The sequence below is a fragment of the Rhinoderma darwinii genome, chromosome 3, assembly GCF_050947455.1.
Source record: "Rhinoderma darwinii isolate aRhiDar2 chromosome 3, aRhiDar2.hap1, whole genome shotgun sequence".
NCBI classification, from domain to species: Eukaryota; Metazoa; Chordata; class Amphibia; order Anura; family Rhinodermatidae; genus Rhinoderma; species Rhinoderma darwinii.
Genome location: NC_134689.1, coordinates 5500624 through 5520394, shown reverse-complemented (window position 1 = coordinate 5520394; position 19771 = coordinate 5500624). Strand labels below are relative to the sequence as shown.

The window sequence follows — 19771 nt, the reverse complement described above, 5'->3', positions numbered from 1 at the left end:
TAGCGCCCCCTAGGACATATGATGTATGCAGGTTGTTGGTACCCAGATGCATAACTTTACATTTATCTACATTAAACTTCATCTGCCAAGTGGACGCCCAAACACTTAGTTTGTTTAAATCTGCCTGCAATTCATGAACATCTTCCATAGTCTGAACTATATTACATAGCTTGGTGTCATCTGCAAAAATAGAAATAGTGCTATTAATCCCTTCCTCTATATCATTAATAAATAAGTTGAATAATAGTGGTCCCAGCACTGAACCCTGGGGTACACCACTTATAACCGGGGACCATTCAGAGAAGGAATCATTGACCACAACCCTCTGGATACGGTCCTTGAGCCAATTCTCAATCCAATTACAAACTATATTTTCTAAACCTATAGTCCTTAATTTACCCATTAGGCGTCTATGGGGGACAGTGTCAAATGCCTTTGCAAAGTCCAAAAACACTAAATCCACAGCGGCCCCTCTGTCTAGACTTCTGCTCACCTCTTCATAAAAACAGATTAGGTTAGTTTGACAACTTCTGTCCTTAGTAAAACCGTGCTGGCTGTCACTTATAATGCTATTTATTGTCACATAATCCTGTATATAGTCCCTCAATAGCCCCTCAAACATTTTCCCAACGATGGATGTTAAGCTTACTGGTCTATAATTACCCGGGGAAGACCTAGAGCCCTTTTTGAAAATAGGCACCACATTTGCGCTGCGCCAGTCCCTTGGCACTATACCAGTCACTAGAGATTCTCTGAATATTATGAAAAGGGGGACAGAAATAACTGAACTAAGCTCTTTAAGAATTCTAGGGTGTAACCCATCTGGTCCCGGGGCCTTGTGCACCTTTATTTTATTTAATTTAGCTTGGACCATCTCTACATTCATCCAATTCAGTATATCAACTGATATATTAACAGCACTGGCACCGGCTACATCAGCTGCTCTTTCTTCTGTTGTATATACAGAGCTAAAGAACCCATTTAGTAACTCTGCCTTCTCTTGATGCCCTGTGATCAACTCCCCATTACCACTATCTAGGGGTCCTACATGTTCAGACCTGGGCTTTTTAGCATTTATATACTTGAAGAATTTTTTGGGATTTGTTTTACTATCCTTGGCCACCTGCCTTTCATTTTGTATTTTTGCTAATTTTATTACATTTTTACAGATTTTATTAAGCTCTTTATATTTTACAAAGGCTACAGCTGTACCCTCAGATTTGTATTTTTTAAATGCCCTTTTTTTGTCATGTTTTGCCCCTTTCACAGAAGGTGTAAGCCATGTGGGGTTTAATTTGAGTCGTTTATACTTGTTACCTATAGGAATACATTTTGCACTATAATAACTCAAAGTAGATTTGAAAATCTCCCATTTATAATTTGTTCCATTATTTGACATTAGTTCTTCCCAGTCCATATCCTGAATTGCAGCCCTCATCCTGGGGAAATTGGCTTTCTTAAAATTAAATGTTGTGTGACATGTTGCATTGTGTTGCTGGAAGACCCCATCTGCCCCGGGGAAGACAAACATCATGTATGGGAGGACGTGATCTGCAACGAAGGATTCATACCCAAATCGCTTCAGAGCCGTCCATATGGATGAGAGGCCCAGAGAATGCCATGAAAACATCCCTAGACCATAACGCTGCCACCACCACCTTGTGTTCTACCAGCAATGGTTGCCGGGTGTTTGTTCTCTGATGTTTCTCGTCTGACGCGCCAACATCCATCCGTTCTATGAAGCAGAAAACGTGACTCATCAAAGGCGACCCTTTGCCAATCATCGGTGGCCAATTCCGATCCTGCCGTGCAAATTGAAGCCTTTTCTTTACGATGCACCTTTGTTACATAGGAGAAGTGACCATCCGTCGGCTTCGGAGCCCCATATGCAGTAGGGTTCGCTGAACTGTTGTTTTAGACACACGTCTGGTAGCCTCCTTGTTGATTTTCACGGTGAGCTGCTCCACTGTAGCGTGTCGTTCGGCCCTCGCGCACCTTCGTAGCCGACGTTCACCTCTCACATCAATGGCATGTGGTGCTCCGCAGTTTCCGGTTATTCCTATTGATGCCATTTGTCCACTCACAATACACTTTCACCACAGCAGCACGAGAACAGTTGACAAACTGCGCTGTGTGAGAAATACCGCCAACCTGTGCTCGAAAGCCAATAATCATTCCTTTTTGCAGCTCCGACAAATCGCCCTTTACCCATGGCAACAAGTGATATATGTGCGGACAGCCTATAGCACACCTTATATACCCACCAAGCCCACCACACATCACTTCCTTCATGGGCTACATGCTGCCGACGTCTAACGTAGGAGATGGTCATAAAAATTTAACTCGACTGTGTACAATATAAATGAAAGCGGAACGAGAGTCATTACTGAGGTACATCTGATTACTGTACGATACATTCTTCTTAAAGGGGACCTGTCCCTGCTTTTTCCTCTCAGAAATTATCATATGGGAATGTACAGGTTGCGAGGCAATGCTAGGGGCCACCTCTTTTCAGATTATAAATTGTTGGGGAGATCTAAGCCCCCCTGTCACTTCGAATTCAGCTAAAAACAACCCTACAGATTTGATTAAAAGCTGCACATGACAATTAAAGTGATCCTGCTCTCTGCCTGGGATTCCTGCAAGAATTGGTTTAGGCCCTGTTCACATCAACGCTATGCAGTTTCGGTCAAGGGTTCCAGAATTTTTGATGGCAAGGGTAGTTTGCAGCGCCATTTTTGCAGTCAAAAATAACAACACAGTCATAGCAGCAAGGTAAATTTTATGGCTCCAGTATAATGTATTCACTTCTTTTGTTTAGAAGACTTGAATTATCTTCTGTTTTTGCATATTGAAGAAGTGGTGATGGGTACTCTTTAACTGGTTGCCGACACAGGACGAGAATGCTCATCCTGAGCGACGGGTACGCGCATTAGGACGAACATTCTCGTCCTGTGTGACAGCCAGTGTCCGTGCGCGATCAAGTAATATACAGTCACAGCCCCGCTCTAACGGCGGAGAGAAGAGAAACCTATTCTCTTTGCCGTTAACCGCTTGAATGCCGCGATCAAAGCTGATCGCGGCATTCAAAGGGGGGACTGCCCTTTGATCGCTTCACAGAAAATCCCTGTGACGCAATCAAAGCCCATAACTTGTATGGCCAGACAACCCAGGGTCCATTGAAGGACCCCAGGGCTTTCTGAACATATTTCCTGTTGTTAGAGCATTCTGAGGTATGCCCTAACAACCGCCTGTGTACAATCAGTTACAGGCTATTGTACTGGCACATAGATATATGCCAGTACATTACAGTTAATAAATAAAAATAAAAAATCCCTTTATGGGATTGAATTTTTTTTTTTAATAATGTAAAAAAAAACCTTCATGTTAAATAAAAAAAATAAAAGTAAAAAAATACAGAAATACTAATTTTTTACAATAAATAAACTTAAAGTCCCAAAACATGAAATAATATAGACATATTTGGTATCGCCACGACCTTAACAACCTGAACATCAAATGTATAACATTATGATGATTGGTGTAGAAAAAATATATATTAAGACTGCAGCGGAACTGCTTTTTTTCGGCATTTTCGCCAAAATAAAAATTTATATAAATTAAACGATAATGTATTTGTACCAAAAAATTGTACCTACATAAAGTACAACTCGTCCTGCAAAAAACAAAGTCTCAAACAACTACGTCGTACACAAAATAAAAAAGTTATGAGCATCGGAAAGCAAAGAGGGAAATATAAAACAATTGTTCTGTCCTCAAGGCCAAAATTGGCCATGTCCTTAAGGGGCTAAAGAGGGATTATCACTACAGACTTCGGGGGTCAATTGCTAAGATGTGCTATCGATGTACAACTCATGGGGGTCCGATCTCTGTGACCCCTTCCAATCTCTAGAATAAAGATGCATTGGAGGTGCATGGTTAGTCCATTATAATCAATGGCCAATCAATGGCCAATCATTCGGTCCCAGGAAAAAAAAAAAAAGAATATATATATATATATATATATATACACACTACCGTTCAAAAGTTTAGGGTCACTTAGAAATGTCCTTATTTTTTAAAGAAAAGCACATTTTTTTTCAATGAAGATAACATTAAATTAATCAGAAATACACTCTATACATTGTTAATGTGCTAAATGACTATTCTAGCTGCAAACGTCTGGTTATTAATGCAATATCTACATAGGTGTATAGAGGCCCATTTCCAGCAACCATCAGTCCAGCGTTCTAATGGTACATCGTGTTTGCTAACTGTGTTAGAAGGCTAATGGATGATTAGAAAACACTTGAAAACCCTTGTGCAATTATGTTAGCACCGCTGTAAACAGTTTTGCTGTTTAGAGGAGCTATAAAACTGACCTTCCTTTGAGCTAGTTGAGAATCTGGAGCATTACATTTGTGGCTTCGATTAAACTCGACAGTCTATTCTTGTTTTCAGAAATGAAGGCTATTCCATGCGAGAAATTACCAAGAAACTGAAGATTTCCTACAACGGTGTGTACTACTCCCTTCAGAGGACAGCACACACTCGCTCTAACCAGAGTAGAAAGAGAAGTGGGAGGCCCCGCTGCACAACTGAGCAACAAGACAAGTACATTAGAGTCTCTAGTTTGAGAAATAGACGCCTCACAGGTCCTCAACTGGCAGCTTCATTAAATAGTACCCGCAAAACGCCAGTGTCAACGTCTGCAGTGAAGAGGCGACTCCGGGATGCTGTCCTTCAGGGCAGAGTGGCAAAGAAAAAGTCATATCTGAGACTGGCTAATAAAAGGAAAAGATTAATATGGGCAAAAGCACACAGACATTGGACAGAGGAAGATTGGAAAAAAGTGTTATGGACAGACGAATCGAAGTTTGAGGTGTTTGGATCACACAGAAGAACATTTGTGAGACGCAGAACGGAAAAGTTGCTGGATGAGTGCGTGACGCCATCTGTCAAGCATGGTGGAGGTAATGTGATGGTCTGGGGTTGCTTTGGTGCTGGTAAAGTGGGAGATTTGTACAAGGTAAAAGGGATTTTGAATAAGGAAGGCTATCACTCCATTTTGCAACGCCATGCCATACCCTGTGGACAGCGCTTGATTGGAGCCAATTTCATCCTACAACAGGACAATGACCCAAAGCACACCTCCAAATGATGCAAGAACTATTTAGGGAAGAAGCAGGCAGCTGGTATTCTATCTATAATGGAGTGGCCAGCGCAGTCACCAGATCTCAACCCCATAGAGCTGTTGTGGGAGCAGCTTGACCGTATGGTACGCAAGAAGTGCCCATCAAGCCAATCCAACTTGTGGGAGGGCCTTCTGGAAGCATGGGGTGAAATTTCTCCCGATTACCTCAGCAAATTAACAGCTAGAATGCCAAAGGTCTGCAATGCTGGAATTGCTGCAAATGGAGCGACGAAAGCAAAGTTTGAAGGAGAAAATTATTATTTCAAATAAAAATCATTATTTCTAACCTTGTCAATGTCTTGACTATATTTTCTAGTCCTTTTGCAACTCATTTGATAAATATAAGTGTGACTTTTCATGGAAAACACAAAATTGTCTGGGTGACCCCAATCTTTTGAACGGTAGTGTGTGTATATATATATATATATATATATATATATATATATATATATATATATATATATATATATATATTTATTTTTTTTTATTTTTTTTTTATAAAATACAAGACACAGCCCTTGTGCTTTCTGGAGTAAAACCATACCCCCTCCTCTTAATCTCAGACAAACCTCCTTTAAGTTAACTTTTTTTCGATTATATCCTAATTTTCCATGATTGTTCCATTTTCTAAAACTCCCTTATCCTCTTTTTCAAAGGCAGGACCATTTCTCAGTGGTTTAACGCTGCTTGGAGTCTGTCCATGTATGTGGTTTTTCCTGTCTGCCATACAAAGCTCTCTCCTAACAAACTCTTTACATCTAAATGTGTTCCAATCTTCTTTACATGTATTTTTATACTTCTCGAAATCTTCAGTTCACATCTGTTCTGCATTTTTTTTCAACTTTTCCTTGGTTTGTAATTTTTTTTTTCACAGCCCACACTTTAAAATTGAAAACGTTGATTTAGGGTAGTTTCAGATTTTTCGATATTTCCAATTGTCCACAAGGTCTCTCTTCTAGGATACCCATTCTTTGGCATCTTGTAGACTACCTCTCGAGACTTCTCGTTTGGTTGTTTGCAATCCCTCGTATAGTTTGTCTTTTCTCCCCTCACAAATGTTCATGTTGAACGGGTCCTCTCATGAGCTCCACCTCTCGATTTCTCTCTCTTTTCTCTCCCTCTCACCACCACTTCCTTTGCCTCTGGATCGCTGCCATATATCTTAGTCTCTCAGTGGTGGATGCCAGTCGCACACACTGAGTTTCTATATATAGCAGCTCGAGGTTTATGAATTAATAACTGATTTCTTTACCCTCCAACAGAAATTAGTCACTTTAGAATGTCTCCCGGATTCTGAGAAGCAGACACAGGGTTGGCACGATTCCGTCTGACATCTCCATGAATATATTACAGTGAAGCTTGGGTTCCGACAATTAGTTCAGGGAACAGTCTACAGGGCAGGGTGGCAGTATTTTCTGGGTTATCCACATATTCTCCCTCAGAGCTAACCTTAAAACGAACTTAGAATTTAATCAATACAAAGAAGTTGAAGAAGCCAACAGGAAGCTAAGTAGTTCTAGTTGATTAGTTGGACGTAAACGCTTGACAATACTGATGTATCATATTGAGCCATATATTTAGTAGGAAAAGAGAATCCTCCACCAATGAGCGGAGTGATTGTGTAGGTCCAGATGTAGGTCTGGTATAGGACCAGATACTCTATTAAAGGGGTATTCCCATCACAACAATCATATTTTATATGAAAGTATTTTGATAAATGTTTTTAATGTCAGCCATTCAAAGTAATTGGCTAAAGTTAACATAGAAAAAAATCCCCCTTTTTATACCATTGTTTGAGCGTTCTTGCCACTATATACGTTCTCCTGTAGCTCATCTTCATCCAGGACGAGTTTACTCATTTTTCATTTTCTGTAGCATCGTCTGAACTCTTATATCAGTGGAACCCCGCAAGCACCATCCTAAAAACATAGTGTCTTCTGTATGCCATCTTGCTCTGGCTGTGCGAACTGTCATCTCTTGCCAGACTGCCCCCATGCTATGGCTTTGCGTATTGCGGTTCTATTTCGGCGCCTTGTGAGCCCCAGTAACCCCGTCTTTGCTCCCCATAGGAGCTACAGGAACTGCCTGCCGGTTAGTGCAGGAATGGAGTCTGACGAGTTGTGGCGCTGGGAAGATCGCTCCGCGATATGGAGGGGAGTTTCCATTCCCACAGCGCCTGGGATGTACAATGAAGTTTACAGCTTGTGTGTGCAGAAATCACAGATATGCTTGGACGGTTTACTATGTAGGGGTATAACGATCCTACAGGTTGTATTAAACATCTACCTCCATACATTACATGTAGTCTTCAATGGGAAAGTGGCCGGTCATGTGGTGTGCAGCGCTGGACCGCCAATTTTGGCCTCAACGAGCTAAAAATGTAACGGGTGCCGATCCTGAAATGAAGGCCACAAAGGGTGCGGGTATGGGCACAGTTAGAATGCAGTTGGTAAAACTTCATTAATATTTCGATTTTAAGAAAAAGTGTATGTTGGGAATACCCCTTTAAGCTGGTGACAAAACTCGTTGTGTGCACATTTCCCTTGGGTCCAGTGACCTCTCAAGCAATGTGTTGTGACAATGCAGTTGATTGTAAAATAATAAAATAATGAAAAGGGTAAAACGAGGGAAATTAACAGCAGGAAATATAGTCCTCTCACCCAACGCAACAGCAAAAGTATGTCTTCAATGTTAAATACAATAAAACTTATCCAAAACACCACGTCTTTTAGAAGATCACTATTAATCTAGATCAGATGTTTTGTGTGTCAGATTTTAAATCCCCTAAATCCTATTGGGTGGTCGTCTCAGTTTGGTTTCAGTGTATTCTGCATACTCCAGGCTGAGCGTCATATACCCATTTGATAGATCATTTGTTTTCTTCCTTCTCAAACCTGGTCCTGCAGTGACTGAAGAAATTCTGTCTAGGTTACATTACAGCTTGTGCAGGATTAGAAACAGGCAGACGCAGAAGCAACTGACTCTCCCAATTGCTTCCACAAGCTGCAGCTTCCATGAAAACACAGTTAGGGTATGTTCACACACACTATTTACGGACGTAATTCGGGCGTTTTAGCCTCAATAGCGTCGGCAAACATCTGGCCATTCATTTGAATGGGTCTTACGATGTTCTGTTCAGACGGTCATTTTTTTTACGCCCCGCTGTCAAAAGGCGGGGCGTAAAAAAGACGCCCGCGTCAAAGTAGTGTCACTTCTTGGGACGTATTTGGAGCCGTTATTCATTGACTCCAATGAAAAGCAGCGCCAATTACGTCCGTAATGGACGCGGTGTTCAAGCGCCTGCACATGCCGTTACGGCTGAAATGACGAGGATGTTTTCTCCTGAAAACAGCCCCGTCATTTCAGCCGTTACGGACGCTGCCGTGTGAACATACCCTTAGGGTATGTTCACACACTGAGCCAAAAACGTCTGAAAATACAGAGCTGTTTTCAAGGGAAAACAGCACCTGATTTTCAGATGTTTTTTGAGCAACTCGCATTTTTAGCGCCATTTTCTCGGCCGTTTTTGGAGCTGTTTTCAATAGAGTCTATGAGAAAACGGCTCCAAAAACGTCCCAAGAAGTGTCCTGCACTTCTTTTCACAAGGCTGTAATTTTACGCGTCGTCTTTTGACAGTGACGCGTAAAATGACAGGTCGTCGGCACAGTACATCGGCAAACCCATTGAAAGCAATGGACAGATGTTTGCCAACATATTGAAGCCGTCTTTTCTGGCGTAATTCGAGGCGTAAAACGCCTCCATTACGCCTGAAAATAGGTCGTGTGAACCCAGCCTTAAAAGCCTCATAAAATTACTGAAAAGATAAATAAAGGCAGTGATTTACACATTTTGCGATGCCATGCCTAACTGAGAACATGGAGGAACAAAAGCTCTGTTTACACCATGTTTTTCTTTTACATTTGGCGAATATGCCTGGGAAATCTCCCGATGTATGTGCCGAACATATATGAGGAAGGCCCAACCTATACCACTGCACTGTGTAATATTTTTTGCGGTGACCCACTGTAAAGGACAGTGTAGCAGACTGCACCTTCCCATACAGTAAAAAACAAAGTATAGGACATAGGGTCCACATGACTTTACGGATATGTTCAGCGTATGCATCAGGAGTATTTCTTATTAAATCCCTTTTAACATATCTTACTAAACTTGGCACATATTCAGCTCTCTGAGAGGAAGAAAACCAAATCTGTGCCTGCTATGAGTAATGTAGATTAGCGTAAAAAAATTGCGCCATTCCGCTTAATAAATTTGAATGAAAGTACATATCCTTGGAGACCATGCCTACTATGATTGTTACTTTACAGATTTGCCAAGTTACAAGAAAAAAATGAAATATTTTGCGCAAATTTGCCACACGTAACCACTTGCTGAATTTTTTTGCATAATTTATGCCAAATCCTGATTTAAAGCTTAGTAAATGTGGGCCTATTAGTTATGTTGTAGAAACGCTCCAGTTTTTTCCGTGGCAATACACAAGACTTTGACTGTGTGCAACATTGTCAAACCATTTTTTTTTTTAAATATTTCATGGGATATAATGAAATTTGCATGTATCAAATTTTGTTCCATTGTGGTCACTTGGAACAACATTATTGTCTATAAGGGCGAATAGTCTACGCCAAAAGTCTGCTGCTAATAGTCTACTCCCAAAGTGTACACTTAATAAAATTTTGTGGGTGGGTGTTTGCTACTCACAAAAAAAATAATATTTTATATATACACTACCGTTCAAAAGTTTGGGGTCACCCAGACAATTTTGTGTTTTCCATGAAAACTCACACTTATATTTATCAAATGAGTTGCAAAATGACTAGAAAATAGTCAAGACATTGACAAGGTTAGAAATAATGATTTTTATTTGAAATAATAATTTTCTCCTTCAAACTTTGCTTTCGTCAAAGAATACTCCATTTGCAGCAATTCCAGCATTGCAGACCTTTGGCATTCTAGCTGTTAATTTGCTGAGGTAATCGGGAGAAATTTCACCCCATGCTTCCAGAAGCCCCTCCCACAAGTTGGATTGGCTTGATGGGCACTTCTTGCGTACCATACGGTCAAGCTGCTCCCACAACAGCTCTATGGGGTTGAGATCTGGTGACTGCGCTGGCCACTCCATTACAGATAGAATACCAGCTGCCGGCTTCTTCCCTAAATAGTTCTTGCATCATTTGGAGGTACTTTGGGTCATTGTCCTGTTGTAGGATGAAATTGGCCCCAATCAAGCGCTGTCCACAGGGTATGGCATGGCGTTGCAAAATGGAGTGATAGCCTTCCTTATTCAAAATCCCTTTTACCTTGTACAAATCTCCCACTTTACCCTAGACCATCACATGACCTCCACCATGCTTGACAGATGGCGTCAGGCACTCTTCCAGTATCTTTTCATTTGTTCTCCGTCTCACAAATGTTCTTCTGTGTGATCCAAACACCTCAAACTTCGATTCTTCTGTCCATAACACTTTTTTCCAATCTTCCTCTGTCCAATGTCTGTGTGCTTTTGCCCATATTAATCTTTTCCTTTTATTAGCCAGTCTAAGATATGGCTTTTTCTTTGCCACTCTGCCCTGAAGGCCGGCATCCCGGAGTCGCCTCTTCACTGTAGACATTGACACTGGCGTTTTGCGAGTACTATTTAATGAAGCTGCCAGTTGAGGACCTGTGAGGCGTCTATTTCTCAAACTAGAGACTCTAATGTACTTGTCTTGTTGCTCAGTTGCGCAGCGGGGCCTCCCACTCGTTCTACTCTGGTTAGAGCCTGTTTGTGCTATCCTCTGAAGGGAGTAGTACACACCGTTGTAGGAAATCTTCAGTTTCTTGGCAATTTCTCGCATGGAATAGCCTTCATTTCTAAGAGCAAGAATAGACTGTCGAGTTTCACATGAAAGCTCTCTTTTTATAGCCATTTGGAGAGTTTAATCGAACCCACAAATGTCATGCTCCAGATTCCCAACTAGCTCAAAGGAAGGTCAGTTTTATAGCTCCTCTAAACAGCAAAACTGTTTACAGCGGTGCTAACATAATTGCACAAGGGTTTTCAAGTGTTTTCTAATCATCCATTAGCCTTCCAACACAGTTAGCAAACACAATGTACCATTAGAACGCTGGAGTGATGGTTGCTGGAAATGGGCCTCTATACACCTATGTAGATATTGCATTAAAAACCAGACGTTTGCAGCTAGAATAGTCATTTACCACATTAACAATGTATAGAGTGTATTTCTGATTAATTTAATGTTATCTTCATTGAAAAAAACTGTGCTTTTCCTTCAAAAATAAGGAAATTTCTAAGTGACCTTAAGCTTTTGAACGGTAGTGTATGTATGTATATATATATATATATATATATATATATATATATATATACTCATTGGCGGATTAAGTGTATCATAGGCACTAGGCTGTTGACACAACATGGGCCCCGTCCTTCTCCCTTACACGCAATGCAACTCCCTCAACCCCCTTGCGAGACGCCTAAACAACGCTTTTCATCTTTGAACTTTTATTAAAACTTTAAAACAATCCTATTAATATTTTTGAAATGTAAAACCGTAGTATATGAACTCAGATGTGATCAATAACTGCTCGATTATGCTCGATACACAGGAACTGCTGTAACCGAATCGGTCAGTCCCGGGGACCTGACGGACACATTTGTTAGTTCTAGATACAGCTGATCTGTATACAGGATACAAAGCGGCTGTACCTCAAAAAGTAGTTTTTAAAAGGTGTACATAGCCTTTAACACATATAAAAAATGTTAACACCTCTCCTTGTGTATGGTCTCAATAGAAAGTCTGAGTTGACTGCGCTATTGATTCCGCCCAAAAAAAACAGAAACCTTACGGAAGGGAGACAAACGGAAACCATTTGCAACGGAAACATTAACATTGAAATCAATGATAATATAAACGGTAGCTATGGTTTCCATTTGCCTTTCCGTTGATGGGTTCCTCCGACGGAAAGGTCTGACGGAACCCATCAACAGAAACCCGACGCAGATGTGAACACACACATACTGTATCAATAATGCAGTAAATTCAGAAGGAGGTGTGCAGAGAAATGCATCGCTGATTTCTAGCGCGTCCAGGAGTGTTACAAGCCAGAAAGCATATGCCCCCCCTCTCATACAAAAAAATTATCTATATACATATAGTTATTAAATCATACCACTATACCATATGAAATATTACCTGCATACTGTTACTGAATACAACTCAATATTATAAGACCAATATTACCAATAACACAATATAAGGACCAAATAATGCCGCCATAGTAACTTAATAATACCTCCATACTGTTACTGAATAATACCGCCAAACCATAACCACATAGTGACTGAATAATACCCCCATACTGATACTGAATACCCCCAAACGGTTACTGAATTATACTGCCACATCATAACCACAGTGACTGAATAATTCCCCCATACTGATACTAGACACCCCCAAACGGTTACTGAATTATACCGCCACACCATAACCACATAGTGACTTAATAATACTCCCATACTGTTACTGAATAATACCACCACATAATAACCACATAGTGACTGAATAATACCCCCATACTGTTACTGAATAATACCACCACACCATAAGCACATAGTGACTGAATAATGCACCCATACTGTTAATGAATAATACCGCCAAACCATAACCACATAGTGACTGAATAATACCCCATACTGTTACTGAATAATAACGCCACACCATAACCATAGTTACTGAATAATACCACCATACTGTTACTGAATAATACTGCCACAGCATAACCATAGTGACTGAATACCTTCACACTATAACCGCATAGTGACTGAATAATACCCCCATACTATTACTGAATAATACCACCACACCATAAGCACATAGTGACTGAATAATGCCCCCATACTGTTAATGAATAATACCGCCAAACCATAACCACATAGTGACTGAATAATACCCCATACTGTTACTAAATAATAACGCCACACCATAACCATAGTTACTGAATAATACCACCATACTGTTACTGAATAATACTGCCACAGCATAACCATAGTGACTGAATACCTTCACACTATAACCACATAGTGACTGAATAATATCCCCGTACTTTTACTGAATAACACCGCCACATCATAACCACAGAGTGACTGAATAATACATAATACCCCCATACTGTTACTGAATAATACTGCCACACCATAATCACGTAGTGACTGAATAATACCCCCATACTATTACTGAAAAATACTGCCACACCATGACCACATAGTGACTGAATAATACCACCATACTTTTACTGAGTAAAAACCACTATACAAAGACCAATATTACCACCATGTAGTGACCATATAGTGGAAGGTGGCAGTTATACACAGTAGCTCTGCAGACGATCTAAGTGATTACAGTATATTTATATCCAGTGACTCACCGGTGATGTCTTCTCTGATTAGAGTCGTTCACTTTCCCTTTTTTTCTCCATCCGGCCCAGGCCACTGTGACGACTTATTCCAGCCACGACTCGTCTCTGCAGAATTTGACACACAGACATCTTGATTTCTCGCTTTTCCAGAACCCTCCCCACCTATACCCCATCCTCTAAACAAACTCATAATCGACAGTGCCCCAGATGGTAATAATTATCACTTAGTGCTCGACACAATAAAAGTGCCCCATCAGTAACTGTGCCCATTTTGTGCCCCCACAGTAATAATGCCCCCTTTGTGCCTCCTGTAGGTAGCACCACACACAGCCCCCCTAGTAGATAATGCCACACAGCCCCCTCTTGTATATAGTGCCACACAGCCCCCCTTGTATATAGTGCCACACAGCCCCTCTTGTATATAGTGCCACACAGCCCTCCCTTAGTAGATAGCACCACACACACCCCTGAAGATAGCACCACACACAGACCCCTGTAGATAGTGCCACAGCCTTCCCCCTTGTAAAGTGTCATACAGCCCCCTAATAGATAGTGCCACACAGCCCTTCTTAGTAGAGTACAACACAGCCCCTCTTGTAAATAGTGCCACAGCTACGCCCTTGCATATATTCCCACACAGCCCCACTTGTATATAGTGCAACACAGCCACCCTTGTATATAGTGCTACACAGCCCCCCTTGTATATAGTGCCACACAGCCCCTCTTGTATATAGTGCCACACAGCCCTCCCTTAGTAGATAGCACCACACACACCCCTGAAGATAGCACCACACACAGACCCCTGTAGATAGTGCCACAGCCTTACCCCTTGTAAAGTGTCATACAGCCCCCTAATAGATGGTGCCACACAGCCCTTCTTAGTAGAGTGCAACACAGCCCCCCTTGTAAATAGTGCCACAGCTACGCCCTTGCATATATTCCCACAGCCCCACTTGTATATAGTGCAACACAGCCACCCTTGTATACAGTGCCACACAGCCCCCCTTGAATATAGTGCCACACAGCCCCCTTCCTTGTATATAGTGCCACACAGCCCCCTCCCTTGTATATAGTGCCACACAGCCCTCCCTCCCTTGTATATAGTACCACACATCCCCCTCCCTTGTATATAGTGCCACACAGCCCTCCCTCCCTTGCATATACTGCCACAAAGCCCCATCCATTGTATATAGTGCCACACAGCCCCCCTCCCTTGTAGTCTCACACAGCCCCCTTCCCTTGTATATAGTGCCACACAGCCCTCCCTCCCTTTTAGTGCCACACAGCCCCCCTTTCTTGTATATAGTGCCACACAGCCCCCCTTTCTTGTATAAAGTGCCAAACAGCTTTCCGTCCCTTGTATATGGTGCCACACATCCCCCCTCCCTTGTATATAGTGCCACACAGCCCCCTAGTATAAAGTGCCAGACAGCCCTTCCTTGTATATAGTGCCATTGTCCCCCCTTGTATAAAGTGCCACAGAGCCCTCCCTCCCTTGTATATAGTGCCACATAGCACATCCTTGTATATAGTGCTACACAGCCTCCCCCTTGTGTATAGTGGTGAGGACGCAGATACAAGTGAATGTGGCTGTCGATAGCACCAGGGCACCCTCCGGTGCTAGCGATGCCACCGGGCATGAGGGGGCCCGTGCGGTTAGGGCCCCGGGCGACCGCCCAACCGTCCGAATGATGATCCGCCACTGTATATATATATATATATATATATATATATATACACCTGCAGGAAAAAGGCAGCAGCACTCAAACGCAGGTAAGGAATTCCTTTTAAACGGGTGCCCAGCAAGTAGTCCTGATCAAAAGATTATATTAATATCCAAAATTAATCTTGCAGCACTCCAATAGAAAACATGAAAAAATTTGGTTTATTTAAGCCAACATAGCAAAGTGCAATGTTTCAGTCCAACATTAGCACCTTTTTTATCATGCTTGAAAAAGGTCCTAATGTTGGACTGAAACTTTGCACTTTGCTATGTTGGCTTAAATAAACCACATTTTTTCATATTTTCTATTGGAGTGCTGCAAGATTTACTTTTGGATATATACATACATACATACATACATACAGTACTGTGCAAAAGTTTTTGGCAGCTGTGGAAAAATGCTGCAAAGTAAGAATGCTTTCAAAATTAGGAGTGTTAATAGTTTTCCTTATCAATTAACAAAATGCAAAGTGAATGAACATAAGGGAGATCTAAATCAAATCAATATTTGCTGTGACCACCCTTTGCCTTCAAAACAGCATCAATTCTTTTAGGTACACTTGCACACAGTTTTTGAAGGAACTCGGCAGGGAGATTATCCCAAACATCTTGGAAATTTAACCACAGATCTTCTGTTGATGTCGCTTCCTCGAATTCTTCTGTCTCTACATGTAGTCCCAGACAAACTCAATGATGTTGAAATCAGGGCTCTGTGGGGACCACATCAAGGGCTCCTTGTTCTTCTTTACGCTTATGATAGTTCTTAATGACATTGGCTGTATGTTTGGGGTCGTTGTCCTGCTGCAGAATAAGTTTGGAGCCAATTAGACACCTCTATGATAGTACAGAACCGATAAAAACAAGGGGACATATGCAAAAACACAGAAAAAGGCCATACTTACAAATGGACACAGCCAGGTCAGAAACGCTGATGAAAGGGCGAGCAGGTGCTTTAAATAATAATAGCCACTCCCACTAGTCCTGAGGGGAGTGGTGTGTGGTGCATGGGATGTGTAGTAAGAAATAATAAATGAATAGTGTGTGTGCGCAAGTGTAATACTATAAGTGAAATATAGGGGGCAGTAATGAGTGAAGTGCCTCAATAGAAATAAATGGATAATGGGGTGCAAGTGAGTGAAACATGGAGGGATAGTGTGTACGTCATGAGGCACAACGTGTATAGCCAGGTAGAAGCCTATTTGTGACGCCTTGATAATTCATAGAGCGGGCTACCCTGCTTGCTATGCCAAACAACAACACACCATGCTCTCCCAGCATCAAAGACCCGGCTGTGTCCAAGAGAAGCGAATATACATAATAATGAAAAATACCTGGGGTATTGGTAATCATTTTGGCCAAAAGGACGCAAGCTCGCAATCCACGACAAGGATCCCCAGACTTGCGAGTCCCTAACTCCTAAACTGGAACAGAACGTTCCTGATGAACAAACAGAATTATCAAGGCGTCACAAATAGGCTTCTACCTGGCTATACACGTTGTGCCTCATGACGTACACACTATCCCTCCATGTTTCACTCACTTGCACCCCATTATCCATTTATTTCTATTGAGGCACTTCACTCATTACTGCCCCCTATATTTCACTTATAGTATTACACTTGCACACACACACTATTCATTTATTATTTCTTACTACACATCCCATGCACCACACACCACTCCCCTCAGGACTAGTGGGAGTGGCTATTATTATTTAAAGCACCTGCTCGCCCTTTCATCACCTCTATGATAGTATTGCATGATGCATGTATTTCTCATCATTGAGGGCACCATTAATCCTGACCAAATCCATTTGCAGAAATGCAGCCCCTGATTGCAGGGAACCTCCCCTATGCTCCATGGTTGCCTGCAGACACTCATTATTGTACCGCTCTCCAGCACTTCGACGAACAAACTGCAGTCTGTTACAGCAAAATATTTCACATTTTGACTCATCATTCCTGAGCACTTGCTGTTTTCGTGCATAGTTGAGGCCAAGCGGCCTTGTTTCCATGTCATAGGTATATTCTTCCATGAAGACCACTTCTGGCAAGATTTCTCCGCACAGTAGATGGGTGTACTCAATGGCACTAATGGACATCTTCCAATTTCAAAGGTAAGTAAGCATGATGCATCTTTGATCTGCTGCACTAAGTTTCCTTGGCCAACCACTGCGTTTATTTGTGCTACATCAAAAGTGCTTGAACAGCACATGTTGAAACCCCAGTCTGCTTTAAAATTTTTGCCTGGGCGAGACCTTGCTAATAAGTACCATGTGCCTTGTTGCTGTGCTCAGTCTTGCCATGGTGGACATGTGACATGAAACGGTCTTCCACAACCTCACTTTTGTAGCATAGTTTGGCTGTTCCTCACCCAGTTTTAACGTACACAGCTGTTTCTGTTAGTTAATGAATGATCAGCCTTCATATGAAAATTATGATCATTATCACATGTTTGGTATAATTGGTTAATCATACACCTGACTATAATCCTACAAAATCCAATACTTTGTGCTGGTGTACCTAGAAGAATTGATGTTGTTTTGAAGGCAAAGGGAGGTCACACCAAATACCGATTTCATTTTGATTTATCTTCTTCTATTTTTGAAAGCATTCTCACTTTGCAGCAGTTTTCCAGAACTGCCTAAAACTTTTGCACAGTACTCTATGTATGTATATATATATATATATATATATATATATATATATATATATATATATATATATATATATATATGTATATATATATATATATATATATATATGTTTTGGAAGATGACTTATTAGTAACTGTCACTAATTAACAATTCATAGCAATACTGTATTTATACAAATATACATGTGCACCAAAGAAAAATGAAAAATTGTTGATTTGTATTATAGCGCATACGCACAGAGAATGCATACAAATTCCTTACCTCAAAATGAACCACAGAAAATCCACCATGTACACATATTTAATGACTTATTGTACTCAGTATGTGATAAATACAGAAAATGAAAGCTGGCCTTATGTTGGGTGGGGCCCTTTGCAGTACCTACTAATGTTACTCCCTCCTTTTATGTTGTACAAATGATTATACCATACAGTGCCTAATTGTAAGCGCCATACAGTATGGTGCCCACATATAGTGCCATACATTGGCCAAATAACACTTTCATTAGTTGCCTAAATAACATTGCTATACACTGCCGCCACTACCATACACTACTCAAATAATATACTGTACAAAGCCTAAGTAGCCATGCGGTGTCTGTTAAGAAAAAACTTACACAGCGCCACATAGTGCAAGATAAACCTGATAGGTAGGTTAATTAGTAGTGGTGGTAAGTTATAGCACTCACATAAAGAAGTTTGTACTGGCAGGTACAACTTAGGGAGGTAGGCAGTAGTAAAAATAGGTTGCAGCTTTCAATATCCAGAAGCCGGCATCAATTGTATTGTGCCACGAGAAAAGCCATTTAAAAAAGTATATATTTTTTAGAAAAAAATATATATTAAAAATGGATATAGGAAAGCGCTACACAAAGGAGTAAGAATAGGTGGATTTATTTTGCAAAGAAGGGCAACGCATTTCAACGCGGAACCTGTGTCTTCATCAGGCCAAAAAATGAGACTCAATTATATATGTAAACTGTATAAGAGGCAGCTTTATGTTTTACAACTATAAGTTCCTGTTTGATTACCACATTGTGCTGCTTAGCTGTAGAGCAGGAGCCCCATTGTGCCATAACTAGTCCTTATTTTTAATATCTAATTTTTCTCCCTCAGTTGACCTTTGTCTGCGAGGAACAAGTACAACCCTGGCCAGTACCGATGTTCTGCTGTTCTATGACAGTAAACCTAGCAGCCAGCACATGCAGAGAGGACAAGAATATTGAGCTGTTACTGAGTACAATATGAAGTGTGAGCCCTCACCTTCACCCTCCTGCAGCCAAATACACTCATTCCAGCCCTGTAAATACTTTCAATTCCTTTCTTGGATCTTGGTCTATTTCACTGAACAAAACACTGTGCCAATGAGTTGGAGAGCTTTAGTAGAGTAAAAAAAGAAGATGTAATGTCCAGCTGGGGCACAATGTTGCACCTCAAATGGAATCCCTTAAACGACCGCATTTCAGCATTGGAACGGAGTTGGCGGTCTATGACTCACAAGCTCCGCTTGAAGGTTTGCACACGTCTTTGTAGAATTAGCGGTCAGTTTTGACCTTACATGCCCCCATGAGTACTATCCTAACTAGAAACGTAAATATTCTAAAATTATATCATTATATTATTATAGACAATGAATATTACAACCAAATTAAGAATTAAACACCAACTGCAAAAATAACAGTGTGTGCTGATCGGATACATACAGAGTATTATTACGTTTATTATGTTCTATAGACTGAAGATGTTACTGAAAATAAAATGTC

The 19771-nt window shown here is 41.0% G+C and overlaps 1 long non-coding RNA gene across 2 annotated transcripts in view; it reads right to left on the bottom strand.

Annotated features, from left to right (window-relative positions):
* Window positions 1-15772: 15772 nt before the first annotated feature.
* The window catches only part of LOC142748619 (uncharacterized), a 73350-nt gene continuing 69351 nt past the window's right edge, over window positions 15773-19771 (bottom strand). For both annotated transcript variants that reach the window (XR_012882278.1, XR_012882277.1), the window contains exons 3-4: window positions 16685-16774; window positions 15773-16154 (exon numbers count right to left, since the gene is read on the bottom strand). This is a non-coding gene — a long non-coding RNA (uncharacterized LOC142748619). The remainder of the gene's footprint in view (window positions 16155-16684; window positions 16775-19771) is intronic.